This window comes from Thermobia domestica, chromosome 11, assembly GCF_964235325.1.
Source record: "Thermobia domestica chromosome 11, izTheDome1.hap1.1, whole genome shotgun sequence".
NCBI classification, from domain to species: domain Eukaryota; kingdom Metazoa; phylum Arthropoda; class Insecta; order Zygentoma; family Lepismatidae; genus Thermobia; species Thermobia domestica.
The window spans coordinates 76,103,864-76,125,997 of NC_137464.1; positions in this window are offsets into that span (position 1 = coordinate 76,103,864).

The window sequence follows — 22,134 nt, forward strand, 5'->3', positions numbered from 1 at the left end:
ACCGTTCGGCCACAGAGCACGGGCCTGATAGTTCACATTTTCATAACATTTTGTTGCACCACCTTTTATTGTGTGTCGATTGAAGCGCCATCTGCGAAGACACTGTTTTCAATTTTGGGTCAAATTACTATCACTTTTTCTGGAGAATCCAAATATGCAATAAGAAATTGATGTTCCCATTTAAAATTTTAAAGTTACACACACGCCTCCAAAAGGGGTGGGGATAAGGGGTTACGTTTGGTACCGTTGAAGAGATTTTTAAAACCAATTTAACACGTGTTATTTTTGTTTTGCTGCTCTTTATACTTCGTGAGATATTGGACCGTTCCGGGACTTTTTCCGCATCCTGTATATGCGACGACTTGATGCGTCAGCTGACAGGCCTACTTTAAAGTAGTAAAGCAACAAGCGAACAAGCTGCTTCGATACTTCAATTTCTCTTCGACACTAAACAAGCTATGACTGCTGTGAGTACGCAATGTGCCTGTAGTCTGTCGATGGTCAGACTAACTTCCGATCCCTTGGCAGGCATGTGCATCATTTCGTTTCCTCTCTGTGAGCGCATGATTGATGGGACGTCAAAAACGGCAAGAACATTTTAGATTACCTTGCATTTATGATTTTAAGTAGTAGAGTGGCTTCGAGTTTAGTAGCGAAGAAAAATGAGAATATCTTATTCTCTTATCATGTTCAAAATAATAATTTCGGTTCCATTGTTATTTTTAGGGGAACGTAAAATATAACACCATAGGAAATAGTAATATTTTTTAAAAAAATTTTTATTGCTCAGACACGCCTCTTCAGTTTCGGCACCTGAAGATTTGAACCGAAACAGGTTATCATCATTGCAATCTTCTCTTCCTTCTTTACTTCATCATTCATTTTTTTAAATTTTTTTTTTGGGGGGGGGGGGGACAAGGACAAGGACCAAGACCAGGACGAGGGTTGGGTTTTCCAGGACGAGGAAATAGTAATAGTAGAAGCACAGGTAGTGGACATTGAAACTGAAACACCTGGTAGAAAGCCATAATATAATTTGTATTTAATAAAATGTTACCTTTGACGGCCAGTATAGCAGCAACACGACTTGGGAAGGATTGACAGAGGACCTACACCGTTTACAGAGGGATTTTTAGCCATTACTCTTGAAGCGCAGTGAGAAGTTCATCACGTGCACCTGGTAGAAGGAAAGTTACCTCACTTGATTCTCTAACAAACCCCATACAGGCTCAGTTATGTTTGAGATCCGGTGATTGAGTGGGCCATGGCAGGTATTCAGTCTCACTGTCATGCAAATCGAACCACTTTTCGACACGTTTAGTAGTGTGATTGGGCAGTTATCATCAGACCGGTAGCCAGCCCCAAAATGTAGGGAGCCAGGCTAACAGCATGAATTAAAATGTTCGAAATGGGTGATAGCATCAACTTCCAGTAATAATTGTAAACTCTTGTAATTTCATTCTGTATGTGGCCACACAAATAGCATATGATCCTTTACGGTTAAAAAAAAAAAAAGTTATTTTAATCTTGATTCTTTTACGATAAAAGAACATTTTGTGAAATGTAACTGAAATTCAGAAGGAGCCTTCTTTGTGAATTTCTTAATATTGATCGATAGAGGTGAAGAGAACGTTTAATGTTTGTAGTTAAAATCAAAATGTAGTTTGGCTACTACATGTCTTTGAAATTATAGTAATTACTTAATTTCTTAATGAAAGAAAATTGTGAATTTAGGGTTACTTAATACTAATTAACATATTAAAAATACACTAACTCACTCAGACGTATGTGTATATATATAATGTGTGTATATCTTTTGTATGCAGATAGCTAGATAAAAATTATCGCACACACACACACAAAATAATACGTATGCCCAAAAAAATCTTGGTAGTACAAGTAGTTGATGCAGAAATTATAACGACAAATTTCTTCAAATTGGAATCATTTCATATGTCAATGGAATAAACAAAAATCACTGGTAGTGATCAATCTTTGGAAAGAAGGAAATTCGTTGGGTTAAGTTCTGACCCTTTGAGCTCCTATTCTACAATTAGCTACAGTCTACAGTCCGTATTCTGACTGGAGATGAAAGCTAGTTCCATCATTATGAACCTGAAACAAAACGACAGAGTATGGAATGGCACCACTTGAACTTGCCACCGAAGAAGAAAGCGAAGACAGTGCAATCGGCAGGGAAAGTTATGGGGAGCATCTTCTGGGATGCACAGGGTTGCATTCTGGTTGACTTTCTTGAGCCTGGACAAACCATAAATTCTGCTCGCTACATACAGACACTTTTGAAGCTCCATCGTGCCTTACGTGATAAACGTCCTGGAAAGAAGAGCATCTTTCAGCAGGATAATGCGCGTTCGCATACTGCACGTGCCACTATAAAGAAGATCAGGAGATTTGGGTGCGAAACACTTCCACATCATCCGTACAGCTCCTACATGGCACCCTCCGACTACCATCTTTTTGGTTTTGTGAAGGAACAAATGCGAGTTCATCCCTACGAGACACTGGAGGATAATTGGGCAAGCAGTGCGTCAGTGTCTACGGGCATCTGGAACGGAATTCTATCTTAAGGGTATTGTCAAACTTGCAGAACGATGGGAAACATGTGTGCAAAAAAAAATGGATACTATGTGAAAAAGTGAAAGAAAAGTCTGTCACTTACAATTAAAGATTACGATTGTGAAAAAAAAAAATGTTGCTCACCACTTTCAGTATGCCCTTCGTATTTTGATGCGCAATTTCAGAGAGAATGTGTTGTAAAGTTTGCTCGTAACACCTGTGCAGGTAAGTTTTTTTTTGCAATGTTGATTCGTCAGGCGGTTCGAAGTTGGTATATTTCACGAGAAACTTCCACAATTCAGGGTTCTTTAATTTAAACAGTGGAGTATCTGAGGATACAAAAGCTCTGCACAAGTCCATTAAAAAAGCGGACAATTTTGGCGGTTCACCAGAACTAGACGCAATTGGTTGACCGAAAAATGCCTGTTCGCTCAAACGTGAAGCAGCAGCAATATGCTTCTTGCTCTTCAAATGCTGCGTAATTTGTGAACGTTGGTCAGCCGCGACAGATTTACCACATGTTTGGCAAAATAGCACTTTGCCATCAGTAGAAAACAGACCCTTATATTCATCACGGAACTTATGCAAACGAGATAAAACACTTGGCTTTATGTAGAATTTTCCACAACAGGACCTTACGTGTACATTAAAGTAAGGCACCAGAAGTCTGCCAGTCAACGTACTCAAAGACAAAACGAACATCGTGCTCGTGGGTTTTCTCGGGGTTCTCCCGTTTCCTCCCACTTTCTTCATTTCACTCATCTCTCATCATCACCGTCTCCTTTAGCCTAACCGGCATAACCATGGGACGTAAAACTTAAAGATTTCATTTCATTTCAAAGACAAAACGAACTTGACACGCTCGATACGAAAGAGGTGTGGGAGAATACGCATTTTTTTCTTTCAAAAACTTCGATGTAGCAGGCCTCAATGAACCATTTATACGTTTTTAAAGCGAAAATTTTTAAAATATATATTTACATACGGAAAACTGGAAAAATATGTGTTTTATGTAAAAATAAAATTTGCTGTGGTGACATGAAAGGATATGAACAACATTTTGGCAAAAGAAAGGGCCTCTATCTCACTGCAGAAGAAACATTTATTTACCTAAAAATCCGATCTCTACTCCTCACCATCAAAACCATCGAACACGTATTTCAGGCTGTGACCGTTTCTGATTTTGAAAATGCTCCTGCGTACACTATAAGTCATTACCTGCCGGCGTGTATATCACATCGTCATTAAGAAATCATATATAGTAACTTTCTTTAAGTAATAAGTAAAAACTTGTTCTGACTCTCATTGAAATGTTTAGATTGCGAGTGTAGCGGGGAAGAAACTTTTTAACAAATCTATTTCTTAATGACGATGTTTCATTTACAGGTAAATTCTTTCTCCGAGAGTTTATTCTGTACTGAGACAAAGTAGATCAATCACACATGTGTATTTCTATCTTTCGACTTCTAAGTGTTCTAATTTGAATGCTGCACTATTACTTCTGATTGTTGAAATCTTGTACTTGATTGTTATTCAGTTTCCTCAAAATACTCGAAAGAATATTCCAGTTTCTTTGGGGTCACCCATTTGCTGCCCTTGCACTATATCTAATTGTACATTAATATAATCTACGAATAAAAATAATGGACATTCCCTTTCATCCGACTTCCATCCTAGATTTTATTCTCGAGTTATGGCTGTTTTTCCATTTTTCCGAGAAAAAAAATTCGAGAAATCATAGTGCCAAATATATATATATATATATATATATATATATATAGGTGGGAAACCGGGGTAGGTTAATACTGCAAATTAAATCCACGTTCAGCGGTTGATACTCCTCGATACATCCCCGATACTCCTCTCATAGGGATGGCTACATATGATGCAGTTTTTGTTGTACTTTCATGGATATAGGAGAGCATTTCAAGAGTTGAGAAGAAAAAAAGCTTTTTAGAGGGGGCAAGTAAATTTTTATAATTCTAGTTTTTATGTAATTTGAGGTAGTAATTTATTAGTAAAGAAAACAACGAGCGATGGATTTCAAAGATTACTATTTCGCCTACAATAGGCATTGGAATAGATTAACACGTGTATCAACCAACCTCGTGTGGTGATGAAAGATACTTTGAATGTATATACTTTGTTAAGTCTTATGGTGAATTTTGTTTCATTTTCAGAAGTTTGATATTTTCTTCTTTCAGTTTGATATTGTAGGCCTATACTTATTGATCGAAACTTCACTTTGCTTCACGTCAACCAGCACTTCCCTAATCTCTCCCCCAATTCACCCCTTCCCAAACGCTTCCAATTTAGCAGGTTTAATTTCTTGTCTAAGAGCATTATTTTCGACAGTTTATTTCATTGGCTAAGCACCTACTGACAACAAAGGAGGGAGGAACTTCGAAGGGGTGTTTGCTGCATATATGTCTTGCATTTCTGAGCATTGAGACGAAGGACGTGTCTTGCATTCCTAAAGCAGCAAAAGAGTTTGAAAGAAATAAATGTCAAGCGGAAGAATATGATTTTTTAAGGTAAGATGGAGCCAGGAACGGTTAAATGATTTTCTATTGTAATATACATAGACGAAGACCTATAGTCCAGTCAACATACGTAAAAATGACACTTTACCTTGAACAAATTACAATAGAAATGAAACATGTGTCAAAATGATGCTGAACACATTCTAAGCAAACCTGAAAAAGTCCTCAAGATTATTCAGTCTGGAAGGTCGTTAAATCCAACATGGCCGCAGTTGTTGGTCATTTACGGAAGACAATAACAAACGGAGTAATTATGTGACCATTATCGGTCCTTTCGAATGAGGCATTGAACATACCTCTAATACACAGGGTGTCTCAAAGTCTCCTGTTATAGGGTAACTCTGATATTATCAGGGTTACAACAAAATGTAAGAGGGAAAACCGTCTCCAAATATGATGTTTTCAATCTAAAGTGAAGGATTTTTTTTTTAACTCAGACGAGCCGTTCGTGCTGTACACTATTTATGTGCCCAATATTAAATGAAAATGCAACGTTGCCATTTACCGGGAGGTGGATAAATTTTGTAAGCGTATGATGAATGGAGGCATGTTTGAAATCGAGCTGACCATCGACACGTTAGCTTAAAAGACAGTAACTTCATTCAGTTGTGTTTTGGGTCCCGGTAAATGTCAACGTTGCATTTCCATTTAACATTTGGCGCATAAACAGTGAATAGCCCAAACGGCTAGTCCAATTTAAAAAATTCTTCACTTCAGATTGAAAACATCATATTTGGAGACGGTTTTCCCTCTTACATTTTGTTGTAACTCTGATAATAACAGTGTTACCCTATGTCAGGGGACTTTTGAGACACTCTGTACTTTATTCATTATCTACACATAGTAGGCCTTTTATGCTTCTTGTAAGTGTAAATGTAACTGTGTTTGTGGTTATTGTTTTCAAATTGCTGAATGGTTGAATATTGAACTGTAACTGATGATTTTAATTTTATTTACCTCAGAAGGAAAGCCAAGGAATTCAGAAAGCGAGTGAATTATGTGCAGCTGCATTGACAGCAAAACCTGAAAAAAAAAGTACATCATGAATACCGAAGGAAGTATGTGAATTTCAGTCAAATCAAGAAGGATACTCAATCAAGAATACCGTCCGATAAGGAGACATCTGCAAGTATTCTGCGTTCAAATTCACCAGCATTTCCTTTTGCTCTTAACTGTTTGTTTTGTTTAGGATTTAGATTTCTGGGCTTTCGGTATCTAAGGCCATTTAGCCCGTCCCGTTTGAGGGATGACGTCCCTCGGAGAGCACACTATGCAATACCCATGACGGTAGAAGGTGTCCAATAGAAAGCGGGAACCAAAAACGTGGTGCATCTGCAAGCCCAAACCAACCTGTAGTGGAGCATGCATCAATTTTGGTCGAGCTAACTGGATTATACACTGACCCAAGGAAGCGATTTTGATTTCAGTGTGTGCAAATGTAGCGATCTCTTTTAGAAATACTCTTAACACCTCTGGAAAAATGACATAGCACTTTCAAGATTTTACCCGTAAATGGAAGGGTAGTACTATTTTGATGTTTCCGTGGACTTTTTTACACACTTTTATTAACTTTGTTGCAGTTTGCACTAATCTCAGCTGCTCCTCCACAGTACTTTTTCTGATATTCTCATCATAAAAGTCTTGAAGGATTCTAGCAGATGTCTCTGTGAATGTAACCACTCCACTTTACCATTTCTTTTAGTTAAAGTGATTCCTTCCCTGCTATCATCGTTCATCCCCAAATACTCAACTACTCGCAAAAAGCATCCTTTCTCAGACTGCATAGGCCTGCATTTTTTTCTTCGGTTCGTATTCACCTGATGACATCTGCTTCATCATCTTTCCTGGAATGCCCTTTCCTGTTCTAAAATTTACACTGCAAGCAGTGCGGTACACTGTGTCTAACGCAAACAAATCTCTGACATATTCAATACAACTTTTTACAGTCATGGCCTAATCATCAGTGCGTTCTTCACATAATTTCAATATTGTTTCTTGAAAAGTATTAGCTTTTAGTGTAATTAGACAGTGATCAGGGAGTAATCTACCCCCCCCAACACCCCCCTAACACCCCTCCAAATTTCTTTACACACACCCCTGGATGGAAAAGGAATACTTACCCAACAGTATTATATACTGTAGGTTATTTATTATATCAAGTTTAAAAAGGTTTAGCGTTTAGGAAAGAAGGCAATATTCTTATTTATTTATTTCGCTTCAAAATTTGAAGCGACCTCGTTCTCATGTACGGCTTCGAGAACCACACGACATCATTGTTTCGGGCGGTATTTCCATCAAAACAATTGACGAAACAGACCTGCTCATACCTACCCTCCTGGGCTCCGCGGTCGTTTCCGACAAAAGAGATTGATGGACAGATGCAGATGACTGAAATTGGCAACGTCTTGAGCGGTCATTCACCTACCTCCTCCTCAATAAAGAAAAATGTGACAATATAGTACCAGATTCAGTTGGTAAGTGCTACTCTGCAACAGGCTCGCAATCAGAGGGGGGCTATGGAGGGCCTGGCTCTCCCTAAATTTTTCATGTCCTCTCCAGACTTCAATACAAAATGCACAATTTAGATATTTGTAAGAGAATTTTTAATGTCTTGGCCCCTCCTAACATATTCATGGCCCCCAAAGCTATGTGGCTGGTTTCGAGCCTACTCTGCAAGTGGTGTTTCAACGGGCGGACGTTAGAAGGGTGTAGTAAAAACGTTTCTAGAAATGAAGAGTTAATCGAAGTAAGAATTATATATTTTTTAAACTGAGTCTAGTGTTATGCGGGAACGCATTTGGCGCTAGCTTAATTTTTTGTAAAGTATATTTTTATTAATGTAAATTCATTGAGCGGAACAGGGCTCATAGCGAGTCACTTCTTTAACTAAAATTTACTTTTTTTTTCAAGTTGGTCACTAAAAGTAACTTTTTTTTTTCTTTTCAAATTTGTCACTAAAAGTTACTTTTTTGAGAGGTAAAGTGATTTTTTCGTGTGATTTATGTTTTGCATTGGCAGTTTTCTAAGAAAAGTATAAAAGCAAATGGAAAAAGGCTGAAACTTGTTACTCATTACTCTTCTGAAAGCTTCAGTACTTTTTGTCACATGTGAAACAGTCAGCTTTATTCTCACTTTAACTTTTATTCTTTCTAAAGCGCAGTGGACGGTTGGTGGATGCTTAATTTCTCAAGGTGGGGTTGAGAACCCTTCTGTGTCTACTCTTTCTTCTATCATAATAATCTTTTAGTTTTCTCTCGTAACAGTTAACGCTCCGTTCAAGGTTGTGTGTGTGTGTTTGTGAGGTTCATCATGTTCGCCTTGTGTTATGCTTCTTGTGTGTTCTTCTTAAGAGTAGCTGATGAATTTGAATATTTCACGTTTTTGAGAACTCTTAGTGCTAAGTTAAATATAATGTCTGTGATGAAGAAATTCGGAAATAGTCCAGAGCTGGTTCCACTTACTTAGAAGCTTTCTACATCTGCTAAGTCAGCTTACCGTAACTACAAAGCATACTTAGAAAACCTAAGAAAGGCGGAAGTTCAAAAAGAAGTAAAGAAGAAAAGATAAAGCAAAACAACAAACAAAGAGAGATGCGATGGAGAAATTGACAAAAGAAAAGAGGAGCATGATGAGATTTTAGTCACTTTTTGCTCACTTTTTCGTGTGCTTTTGGCCATTTTTGGTTACTTTTCAAAAGTATTTACAAGAGACCAGACCACTATGAGTCCTGGGATTATTAAAATTAGGGTAGACCCTACATTAAAAAAGACAAAACAGACGATACAAAAATTTGTAAATTGAAAAACTGGATTTCTGGAAAACAACTAAATCAATGAATAATTTTCTTATGAGAGATATTCAGAGCCAATAACGTAGCCAAGAAGGGGCAGGAACGGAGATTGAGATCAAATATTACAACAATTAACGTTAACAACAGGGTTAGAATATTAAAATAATGAAATTCCTACTATGTACAGTATTAATTACTAAACGAATGTGATTTCAGCATGGGACGAGAGAATTTTTTCCCAATTAATATTTTGAAAAAAAAAATCACCCACTAAAACTTGCTGGGGGTGAATAAATTGAAATAATGGCAGAATTTTGCAAAATGATTACAATAATTCGTATGTAATCAATTCATATGTAACTAATGGGTAAAATAGTGGTGGTTAATTCCTAATACAGTGAAACCTCTCTTAATGGGCATCTCTCAATAGTGGACACCTTCATAATAGGACAAACTTTCTTATTCTTCCATGCCATAAATATGTGTGATGTGGTGTTATGAGAGAGAACCCTTCCTTTTAGGGACATCTCTTATTTACGGACAAATAATCTGTTCCACCGATGTCCGGGTGAAAGGTTTCACTGTATACTTAGTTTAATAATAATAATAAATGCTCAAATGTGTGAACTTACTTTATTGAACCTACCACTGCGAAGAGCTATTATTATTATTATTATTATTATTATTATTATTATTATTATTATTATTATTATTATTATTATTAGTAGTAGTAGTAGTAGTAGTAGTAGTAGTAGTAGTAGTAGTAGTAGTAGTAGTAATAATAATAGTAATAATATTAATATTATTATTATTGTTGCGTAACAAAATATACTGTTCTCTTTGAGTTTGTTTAAAAATGTATATCACTATTCTGAGAGCACCCCCCATTTATTTTGAACACCAACCCAAGTAAAAATTTCTGGCGTACTTACTGACAGTGATCCTTCCACTTACCGTCATATCTATCAAGCTCATCACAAAACAAACAGTTAAGAGCAAGATGAAATGCTGGCGAATTTGAACGCAGAATACTTGCAGATGTCTTCTTATTGAACGGTATTCTTGATTGCGTATCCTTCTTGATTTGACTGAAATTCAGATTTTCTTTTCGGTATTCTTGATTTACATTTTTCCAGGTTTGGCTGTCAGTGCAGCTGCACATAATTAATTCACTTGCTTTCTGAATTGCTCTCACCGTGTGGACTTTGTGGTAGACAAACACCATGCTCGTGAGTTTTCTCGGAGTTCTCCCGTTTCCTCCCACTTTCTTCATTCCACCATGTCATTCATTTATCATCATCGCCGTCTCCTTTAGCCTAACCTGCATAACCGTGGGACGTAGTAAAACTTAAAGATTTCATTTCATTTCATTTTTCGCTTTCTGAATTCCTTGGCATTCCTTCTGAGATAAATAAAATCAAAACAATCAGTTACAGTTCATTATTCAACCATTCAGCAATTTGAAAGCAAACCACAGAGTTACATTTATACTTCCAAGAAGCATAAAGGGCCTACTATACCGGGTGATTCAATAAGAACGTACCAGGCCTATATCACAGCTAATACTGCACGTAGAGCCTTCAAACAAAAAATTGCATTACCAAATCGTATGTGTAGGATGCAATAAAAATAGTAGCGAGACCAGTGGCGTCTCGTGAATACATCCAACGGAGGGCAACTTCAAAATTTGCAATGGAAAAAGGTATAACTGTTGGAATCGTTCGAAAGGATATTAAATATCATGCAACTTTTAAAGGACAAACTTTGTCATGTCCTTTCCCATTTAGCCGCTAGAGGCGTTGTTGCAGACTTGTACCTGCCTACCCGTAGCAGGCCTTTATCTCATCTAATAATGCACATAGACCCTTCAAACAAACAATTCAACTACCAAATCATATGCGTAGAATGCAATAAAAATAGTAGCGACACAAGTGGCGTATCGTGAATATCTCCAACGGAGGTCATCTGCAAAATTTGACATGGAAACAGGGGTTGGTTGTGCCTCCATTGAAACAAGCGCACAATGCGAGAAACGTCGAGAGGAAACACCCTCACCATCTGACTTTCACCTAGTAATGCGACCGTGTTGCTGCCAACGAGGAAGAAATATGCCAAGGTGTTTCCTCTCGACGTTTCTCCCATTGTACGCTTGTTTCAATGGAGGCACAACCAACCCCTGTTTCCATGTCAAATTTTGCAGATGACCTCCGTTGGAGATATTCACAATACGCCACTGGCGTAGCTACTATTTTCATTGCATTCTACACGTACGATTTGGTAGTTCAATTGTTTGTTCAACGGGTCTATGTGCATTATTAGATGAGATAAAGGCCTGCTACGGGTAGGCAGATACAAGTCTGCAATAACGCCTCTAGTGGCTAAATGGGAAAGGATATGACAAAGTTTGTCCTCTAAAAGTTGCATGACATTTAATGTTCTTTCGAACGATTCCAACAGTTATACCGCTTTCCATTGCAATTTTGAAGTTACCCCCCGTTAGAGGTATTCACGAGACGCCACTGGTCTCACTACTATTTTTATTGCATTCTACACATATGATTTGGTGATGCAACTTTTTGTTTGAAGGCTCTACGTGCAGTATTAGCTGTAATATAGGCCTGGTACGTTCTTATTGAATCACCCAGTATGTAGATAATGAATAAAGTATAGAGTCTCTCAAAAGTGCCCTGGCATAGGGTGACACTGTTATCAGAGTTACAACAAAATGTAAGAGGGGAAACCGTCTCCAAATATGATGTTTTCAACCTAAGGTGAAGGATTTTTTTAAAAAATCGGACGAGCCGTTCGGGCTATACACTCTTTATACGCCAAATGTTAAATGAAAATGCAACGTTGTCCCCTTCGTTGTAAATATACACTACCTAAAGTGAGAAGCTAGCAGTGAGTTTTGCAAAATCAATAGTTTTAGTCAATTTTCTGAAGGTTGAAGGAACAGGATTCATGGAGAACAGACATTTTGCATTTCCAGGGCAATTCCTCATTCACACCACAGATGCCTGAGGCATTTAAAAACCTCAAATTTAATTCAAATGTACTGGCTACTGGCTATTATTTGGGGCACCCCCTCAGAAAATCCTGGATCCGGCCATATATATATATAATTATGCCTGTATTTACATAAGTGCTATTCTGTGCTCGAGCACAGGGCGGCAAAATTTTGGAACTTTTTAAAGATTCACAATAAAGTAATATTTAAAACTAGCAACCTGCAAAGTCCCGCGCAAGCGCGAGAAAACATGTTAATATGTTTGATTCGTTCTAATTACAGTAGTTTCTAATTAGCTAACTTATCTGATTATTAAAAAAAAAGTCACCCTCTACCACCCCCTCTTCAAGGGGTGAGGATGAACTTGAACATAATGAAAACTGATACCGTTAAACTCAGCGACCTTGGAAATGATGAATTTAATACTAATATCTGTCTTTTTATTATTATTATTATTTTTAAAATCTCGCTCCCTCCCTGGGAGTAGAGTATGACCTTGAAGTTGAATTGGATGAAAACTACCATTATTTTTCTTAGCTACCGCAAAAGCTATGAATTCAACTCTAATATGTCGTTTTCGATTATTTTTAAAATGCTATTCTTATGGTAACTTTTGTAACTTGTAACACCTAAACTGCTACTCAACAAGAGCTGGTATGTTTGCAAAATTACGGCTTTGTTTCCTTGTTTGAGACATAAGTTTGTGCGAGGAGGGAGGAATTATTTAGAGCACAGGGGCGCACAATATATAAATACTGGTCTGTATATATAAGCTGGTCTTAAAAGGATTTACTAGTGAGTGCATGAATCTCCGTGATAAAATTCTGCGATGTTCCCCTCCGTGCGCCACTGTAAATTTTAATATGCCACAAACGCCCATGCTATACTAATATATATTTAATAAAGATTTGCAAAAGTCCTTTCCCATTCTGTTTAGCATTTTGGGGATAATATTCATAGTATAGGAAGGTACTGGGTTGCTGTGGCTCAGTGACAGAGTGTTCACTTCTGATGCGTGTGGTCCCTGGTTCGATCTCAGCTCTCGCAAAGGGAAATTCGTGGTTGACAAACGTTGTGTGTGAGAGTTTTTTTTAAAGGGTTCTTCAATTTTCCTCCTACTTCCTTCATTCCATTATTATCATATTATTATCCATCTCATTCCCACGGTCTCTCTTAGCCTCTTTGCATACCGTTGGATAGAAAAAAGAAAAAGAAAATAAAATTTAAATAAACTGTACTGGCTGTCAGGGTATTGTATGAACAATAGAAAGAAAAATAGAAGTTCGTTTAAATTATAAAAAAATTGAACGAACTTATTTTATTTGTTGTAATAATTTTAAAATCTATCACTATGACTACATACATCTGATTAAATTAATTATACACAGAAATGAAGATTGACGTAAGGTGAGTTGATTATTTTTAAAAAATATTTTAGTTAATTCATTTGTTAAATTTACGATAAAATGTTCAGAATTTAGATTCTGGTAGAAGAAACTACACATGAGGTATTTCCAATAGGAATTATTTTTCATAAATATCTGCATAGCCTTTCATACCTTCAACGAAGTTTAAATTTAACCTTATTGCAAAACAATAGGCCTATGTAAGAATGAAAATTTAAATGTGCATTTGCCGTAAACTGTTTGATAAGAATTTGTATGTATGCTATAAATATATATTAATATTGATGATTAGTGTTTTCAAATTCAAAACTCTTAAAGCTTTAAAATTTAGTAACACATTCATATATAGGGTCTATAGCTTACCGTTGGATATCGTGAAATTTGGCGGTAACTCCTATGGGGGCTGCTATTTAGAAAAATTAGAAGTAAAATCTAGTAATTGTTGAAAAATAACATTTTAGTGGCGTACACAGAATTTCAAGAAGGGATTCAAGCGCTCAATCTCATATATATCAACTAAAGTTATTCTAACATGAAACGCTATAAAATCCCATCTCGAGAGACAAAAAAATCTAATTTTGCATCTTAATTTCCCACGTTCCAGGGGCGGATCCAGAACGGACTTCTGGGAGCGGTGGATTGTAATACTGCTACTTTTAAGAGCTCCAAACTCTGAGATGGGATTTATTTATATATAAAATAAGTTTTCTCTTCTGGAAGGGGGGGGGGAGATCGCCCCGAGTACTTGTCGATGACTCATTATGTCTACATCCTGCTCGTAGAAAAATTTATTGGCGTGGATTATACGTAGCCTATAGCCAAAAATCCCATATATGTTCCCAATTTCGACGAAAATTCTCTTTATCACCATTCCAAATAATTATTACGTCAAAATATCCCACAAAATGGGATTTGTCCCATGGGTTGGCATCAGCGAGCTTACTATCGTTTAGCTCTTAACAGGTATGTGCAAATTGGAATGAGGTGGGCAATCACAGAGGACTTACTGGCGTCTACGGTTGTGAGACAATGTATAACATTTTCATAACAACCAAATTGCCATATTTAATGAAGAAACTTTTTCATCGTACACTAACATCACAGGAACACAAACACTGTTATAGCGGAAACCAAAATATTTATTTACTAAAGAAAACCAGAAAAATCTATTTATTTACAATTTTAGTGGGGAATTTAATTCTTCATGTTCTGAACTAGTATCTCAAGCTTCCGTTGCACACTGGATGTTCCAACGCGCATGATATTTTCCAGGATGGACATCAGTTATCCAGGAAATATTTTCAATTGAGTTTAAGATTATGTAAGAAGTGTATTTTCAATAAGGAATCAGGCGGGCCGGATGAAAGGATTCAGTGGGCCAGCTGTTGCATATGGCTGCTCTATAACATTATCTGTTTTTGTTCGCGACAGATGGAGCAACTGTGGGTTAGCTATATAGCATGTTTTTGGCATGTTTATGCTATTCGAGAAACTTCCTTTGAAAATTAAATTAAGTATGCAATAAGTTATGCATTTTACAATTCTATGGCATTTTGCTTAAAATAGTACAGGGCTAAACATAATTTTATTCAGCATGAGCTTGGCTATAGCCTCGGACAGTTGTTGATAGATGTAATCGGGGGGGGGGGGGGGTATAAGGGAACATCCCGTTAAGTGTGTAATTTATTTTTTGCTTGCTATTTAATTTTTAAATAGTGTGTTATTGAGGGGTTCATTTTCAATATTGCAGTGTGTTTAAAGTACTTGAAAGTAGTGTCCCTTTCAGTTCCTGAAAAGGATAGGGTCTACCAGCTACAGCAGATTGTAGCCGGAGCAGCTTTCTAAAGTTGACTAAAGGTACTTATATGATGCATCGTAAGGAGAAGCAAATACTCATACTGTAAGCTCTCTGCCATCTAATATACACTTTCCAAGGTATTTTAAGACCAATTGACTAAAAAAGTGCCTGCTCCAGCTCTTTCGGAGCCCAAGCCTGAGTTCTACAATCCTGCCTTAGTTCTCTCAGATTCCAAAGTTTATCGCAGCTAAAGTTGACCTGCTTATTCTTGATACTTGTCACGCAATAAATTGAACATATGTTGCTGGCACATACGGTAGTACCAATAACCAAACTTTGCATTTTCTTTCAGTTATAATTAAAACTAGATGGCTGGAGAAATTGTGAACGCAGATAGACCTACTATAATTTGCTAGAGCAAGTTAACCAAACACGATTAAAGATTTTAAAAACCCCGAAATCGTTAAAGAAGCATTTAAGGCGTCACTATAATTGGCTTTCTAGCTTTGTCTGTGAAAATATCCAGGAATGTTCATTGTTCGGTGGTTAAGCTCCAAACGTGCGTCAATAGAATTTGAGGAAATTGAGAACGTGAAAGAACGGTCAATACGGCGCTCAGCTAGTAGACCATGGGCAAGCGAACAGGAAACATATGAGCAGTGTCACTAAGCCTCGTAGACGTTGGAGGACTCAATGCATTGATGTACTGTGTTCGAATGGAGCCTCCTTTTTATGGAAAGGCGAGTTCAAATACTGCGAAAACATACCCACAAAACAGTGATACGTGTAGGGAAATGCTAACCAAAGAAATGCTAACGAAATGCTAACCAAAATAACTGAGATTTTTTTAACCGGCCATACCAGTAGTAGTACGGCATTCCGACGCTAGATGTCTCGAGGTACGTGTATTAGCTACTACACCACAAAGTTGCGTCATCTTTGGCGCATTCATTTGTGAGTTGTAATTGTGCGTATCAGGACGTGAGTCAGTGCTTCTGCGATTTGGCAAATGGCTGACGTTGAGAAACAAGGGATTTGCATCAAGTTCTGTGTCAAGTTGAAGAAAACAGCCGAAACCCATCACATACTGAAAGAGGCATTTGGTGAGAGTACACTTGAGTCAAGCAAGAACATTTGAGTGGTTCAAGTGTTTCAAAGAAGGCCGCCAATCTGCGGAAGATGACAAACATTCTGGTCAACCATCAACATGCACAACACCGGAAAATATCATGAAAGTGAGTGGTGATTCGCGAAGACAGAAAGCAGACAGTTCACGATGTTTGTAACAGACTTCGACTGTCGTACGGTACATGTCAACGAATTCTATAATATGAACTGAACATGAGACGAATTGCAGTGAAGTTTGTTCCTCACCTTTCCAGCATCGACCAAAAAAACCTTCAGGATTCAGATGTGCACTGAGCTGCAACAAAAAGTTCGAGAGTGTCCAAACTTCTTATCCAGAGTCATTACAGATGATAAATCTTGGGTCTCCGAAAACGAAGTAGCAATGATTACAATGGAAGACGCCATCCTCTCCAAGACCGTAAAAAGCTGAACAAGTTCGCAGCAACATCAAGTCGATGCTGTTTTTCCGACATTCCGAGGAATTGCGCACATGGGATTTGTTCCATTTGGTCAGAATGTTAGCGTGGAGTTTCACTGTTAGGTTTTAAAGAGACTGAATGAAGATTTTTGGCGCAAACGTCCAAAGCTGTGGCAAACGAAAAATTGATTGATTTTTAGTTTAGCGTCTCTTTCAGTAGCGAGGCTATATGAGACGTGGACCTACTGATTAACGTGGAAGCTGAACCCATGAACTGCCACCAGGAATCGGAATCGAACCCGGGTCTCCCACGCCAAAGGCGCGTACGCTAACCGCTTAGCCACGAGGGAGCTCTGGCAAACGAAAGACTAGTTGCTGCACCATGACAATGCTCTCGCGCACACCTCACTCGTTGTGAGGGAATTCTTGGCTAAAAATATGACAACGGTCCCCTATCCTCCTTACTCCCCTAACATAGCCCTGTGTAATTTCTACCTGTTGCCGAAGATGAAACTCGCTTTGAAATAGCGAAGTTTTGACTCCATTGAAGACAACCAAGTGGAATCGCAACGGGTCATGAGCACCCTTTACTCTGCAGACTTCCTGGAGTCTTTCTAAAAGTAGAAACAACGCTGGGATCGTTGCATACATGCCGGAGGGAACTACTTTCAAGGTGACGGAGGAAGTTAGGACGTAAGTATAATTTTCTGATTTTTACAATGTCATTTTGGTAGCACCTCGTAATCATACGCAGGGACGCTTGAGAAGTCGACCGCACAATCTGGTCACATCACTGGATAACAGACATATTGTTGACATAGTTATGACGTAGTGAACATTATTGTCCACAGTATTAGCAAGACGCTGAAACAAAATGCGTGTGAAACTATCTTAGTCAACAGTTTGACAGCGTCTGGTGAACGTTGTGCTCCGGGGAACACATGGCTATACGTTGACTCCCATTGACTCAGAACGACAAACGCCTCAGGCTACAAAGGATGTGTGAATACCGCTGCTGGCGTATTGAGCGGCAGACGATTCGTACAGTGACGGCTGCATACCTATTATACGCTATCGTAGTGAACGTAATCTGCTATCGTATTGTCCAGTATTAAGGAAGTAAAATCAGAGGTGTGGTGATGTGAGTTGGCACCATTGGGTGCAACATACGACCTCAGCTGCTGCTCATACAGAGTAACGTCACCAGTAAACGATACATCAGGAAAATTCCTTCAAACAACTTTGCATGCTATTTCAACAGGGTAATGTCTGGCCACGTGTATCCCAGAATGTAGAGTCCTTTTTAAAGGAATGACAGGTACGCTGCTTACCTGAACTACACGTCGCCTGACTGTTTTTAATCTAACATGAGTGTGTTATTATTGGTCGGCATCTTACTAATTACAAACCTTCAACAGTTGTATCAATGTCTTGTTGACTCGAGCTTTTAAGCTAAGGTCACCTGACTTTTCTAGTAAGTTTGGGAACTTTTCAACTTCGGTCGCGTAGCATACGGGTTTTGCTTTAAAATTCTGTAACGTCCTGGAAACGGAGACGTCTGGTGACCTTAATTTTAGCAGCATGGCAGGCGATTCTTCAGGAGTATGTTCAACGTCTGTTTGATTGGTCGACGTAACCTTAGTAAATCAGAATGGAAGGTTAGAAGTTTGTTCAGCTCGGAAGTCGTACTCCTTTCTGTATACATGTAATGAATCTGTGGTGTAAATTTCATTCCCTTCCACACGTTTTTCTTGGATTGCAATTTTTCCGTACAGTGGTGCATATTTTATATACAATCTATCAGAGGCGTCGTTTGCGATTTTTGAGAAATACATATTTTAATCAATTAATACTAATATCTTAATAATAAAAAGGCGCAATTCGTGTCGGTGAAGAATCCTATGCTACCCGAAGCAAAATCTGAAATGATGCTGCTACAGCCCATAGCTACATAAGAGAAACAGTAATTGCTACGAGAACTTTCTTTCATTTCTTCTGCCCATTTAGAATACATACTACTGAAATATAGAACGATGGACAAAAACTACGTAATTATTTAGTTATAAAAATTGTGTTTTATGTTTCTTTAAAACTTATGACAAACAATACTGTCAGAATTTGATCTTTATCATTGGTCAACATTGTACAAAATATTACAAATTAATACTATGAAACAAAAGTGATCAGTACATTTAATTTGTATCTTTTATTCCAGATTGTTTCAGGTTACGATAAGTTTCTAGCCAGTAAGAATATCACAAGGGCAGTTAACTTATTTCATACGATAAGGAGCTACGCAGTAGTATTGAACATTGTTAACGTATCTTTTGACATACATCCTTTTTTTCATTGAGGATGAATGATTGATCAGTGGTAGTCTGCTCACTTCTATTGTGAAGTGTCCCTTGGTCGATCACCGTCCAAATGAGTTATAAAGTATTACAAGTATTTACGGTACAAAAGAAGACTAACTGAATCTGTGGTTAAAAACATAGCTTGTATTCGTTTTCTCAGGATTTTCCCGTCTTCTTCCACTATTTTATTTTACCATTCATCAATTTTCTACAAGGTTTACCCAACGTTAAAGTAAATACCGATATTTCATTTAATTTTTTCGTTTAGCAGTAATGCAAAATGGCCGGTTAATTCTTGTTTGCACACGAATTCTTATTAGACCTCTGAACTATGCTATGCATACTATGAATAGTCATAAAGAAGGAGTCTTGTGTTATATCCCCTAGAGACGTCAGAACAGAAGCGATAGCAGATAATGAAAAGTGATCTTGAAATGGATTATTATAAGAAAAGGCTTCACTTCTACTCTTAAGAACATTTTTCTACTGACACAAAATTTCCCCTTTTTCTTATCAAATCTTCCCTACTTTATTGAGTGTCCAATTCCCACGACAGAAGTTACGCGATAAAATTAATATAGCTATATTAAAAGAAGTGCCAACGTAATTTGTTTTGTTCAGCTATTTTTGCTTCCTCTATTTTTCCCTTCACTTTTTTTTTTTTTTAAATACACCCAGCCAAGAATGGATACAAAGTAGCTACTTTGAAAAGACACACACACACACACACACACAGAGAGAGAGAGAGAGAGAGAGACGGACCCACACGGTATTGCTGTTGTATTGGTTCATTTCTGAAAAACAAAAAAAGGGAAGTTTAAACTTTTGTATTGGTCAACTAGTCTGCGCGAGAATTTCCCTAGATTTTCACGTTTTACCGAAATAGGTCCCTTTTCCCTTTTTGCTAAAGTTATTACTAAATTTCCCTAGATTAGGGAAATTTCCCTCAAACTACAAACACTGATGGCAGACTGTCGGCAGCTGCTCTTCAACCAAATTACATTATACTGCCAGTAATTCGAAGACGTTTGTAAACAATTAACAAACACAAAACGAATATGGCCAACTTAAGCTTTCAAAAATTTGACAAACCAGGTTGTGGTTCACTGTCATAGTTCTGCCTTTTGGTTGAAAAAAAGGTAATCGCATAGTATCCAGCTTCGGTCCGAATACGAAATCGAGCCACTCACAGCAGCCCAAATACCGAAACTAATCCGAATGTGCTTACACATTCGGTCGGTTCTCCTAAAAATAGAAATGTTTGTTTCTTGCACTAAATTTTACTGTATTACAGAACACTTAACTTCTGTAGATACTAAGAAAAGTGGACCTATCTTTATTAATATACTGATTTTTACTTTTTTAGTTCTTTGGTTGGCGAAGGGACATCATGACGGAAGTACCCTTGCTAACAAATTACCTTTATCTGTTCTCTTGTTATTAATATCCGACTGAATGCAATACGAATACAATGCAATGTTTTTGACATATAGAAATCATGATTCTTCACAAGTTACCCAAAATGGATTAAAATTGGTTATAAAAAAACAGGTTCCCTTTCACCAGCCTGTGCGTAAGTTCGTGTTTCATGTGTTAATTGAAAATTCATCGTTCAGTTTCAGCACCGAGGCTGTATGACTTGCGAACTGAGTTGAATGGAGATTCAAACTCCGTGAGCTTATACCTGCGACTCCTGTACATAATTTGAAATTGGAATCTTGTTTCCTACCTACAGTACACAAACGTAAATTATTTGAGAATGGAGCATGAAAGCTCAGGTTAAAGAAGATGAATATAAACACGTTTAAAAGAAGACGTAACAGTATACGACGAGTATACGATAGTTTTTGATTTGTACTATTTTAATATGGTAAAAAAAAGAAGTAGCTAGAAATGAAAACATACATTTCTGATACAAATTAGCCAAGTTTTATTGGAAGCAGTTATATCTCGGTATAGCTCCACTGAGCTCCGTTTGTTATACAAAGAGTGTTCATCATGTATCCAGTCTCTCTTCATGTCTTGTACGGTTCTTCAGTTCTTGTAGATCATCTATCATTTCGTTAAAAGAACATTATATGTTTGAAATACTCCCAAAGAAAGAAGTAGAGAGGGGTACTGTGGGTATAGATCCCCATGAGTTACGCGTGAAATAGTCTCTTATCGATTCTACATGTTCATCTTACACTCGGAGTTTACCATTACCATCACGTTTCACCTCACTCTCTGTCGATAAAAATGTTTCCTTTCACACCTTGATAGTAGCTACTACGTGAAGAAGAATCCTTGTGAAACACGGCGAAAGTTCCACTGTATTTTCCATAATCATTTTTGTTTCTTCATATTATCACACACATTGTGCTTTTTCCTCAATCAAAGCCATTTTTCTTAAGGTATACTAGCATCGCCAGCACCAAATTCACTAGGCCTACTGCTTTTGTAATACTAGCCTCGCAAAAGATTCGTTTGTTGAAATGTGTAATGACTACTTAAAAGCTGCCAGAATTCGAACACTGTATTATTCTGAATTTTTAGAATAGTAATTAAATTGCTTTAAAATGCATGTCAGTTATTATTTATTTATTTTATTTTCAGATTATGTTTCGCTGAAACATTTAAGGAATGTGGTTCCTTCAACTGGCGAAAGAATCTGTCTTGACCCGAGTGGGTTGTGTGCGCTGCTAAGACAGCTTCGGTAAGCTCCTTATCAAGTAGAATAAAACAAGTATATTTCTTTTGTTGGTATCTTTACAGGTTTACAGTATATACGAGTGATGGGATCATTAGAGAAAAAAAATATTAAAGGCATCTTTGCATTAGCTTATCGAAAACATGAATACAAAATTTAAAGTAACGTAATTATCCAGAGTAGAATTTTTATTTTTAGTTTAATGTCTCTTTTCAGCATTGAGAGTATGAGTCATGGACTGAGTTTGATAGGGTTCGAATCAGTATAGAGCTCCGTCGCTATATGGTTAGTGTACGCGCTTTCGGTGCCGGAGATTTGATCATAGACTGACTCTACGTGAAACTACGAGAGAGTTAAATATTTCCATCAGCTCCAAATTTTGCCAAATTCCACAATACCAAGACGTATATTGGCAAAATTCGTG